Raw genomic sequence first — 247 nt, forward strand, 5'->3', positions numbered from 1 at the left:
GAGGGAGGTGGCGAATGAGGTTGCTCAGCCACTGTCCATCATATTTGAAAAATCATGGCAGTCAGGTGAAGTTCCTGACAACAAGAAAAAGGGAAATATAACGCCCATTTCAAGAAGGGGAAAATGGAAGACCCGGGGAACTACAGACCAGTCAGTCTCACCTCTGTGCCTGGCAAAATCCTGGAGCAGATTCTCCTGGAAAGCATGCTTGGCATGGGAGGCACATGAAAAACAACGAGGTGGTTGG

This window comes from Nestor notabilis, unplaced genomic scaffold (genome assembly GCF_000696875.1).
Source record: "Nestor notabilis isolate BGI_N333 unplaced genomic scaffold, ASM69687v1 scaffold15517, whole genome shotgun sequence".
In the NCBI taxonomy this organism is placed as follows: domain Eukaryota; kingdom Metazoa; phylum Chordata; class Aves; order Psittaciformes; family Psittacidae; genus Nestor; species Nestor notabilis.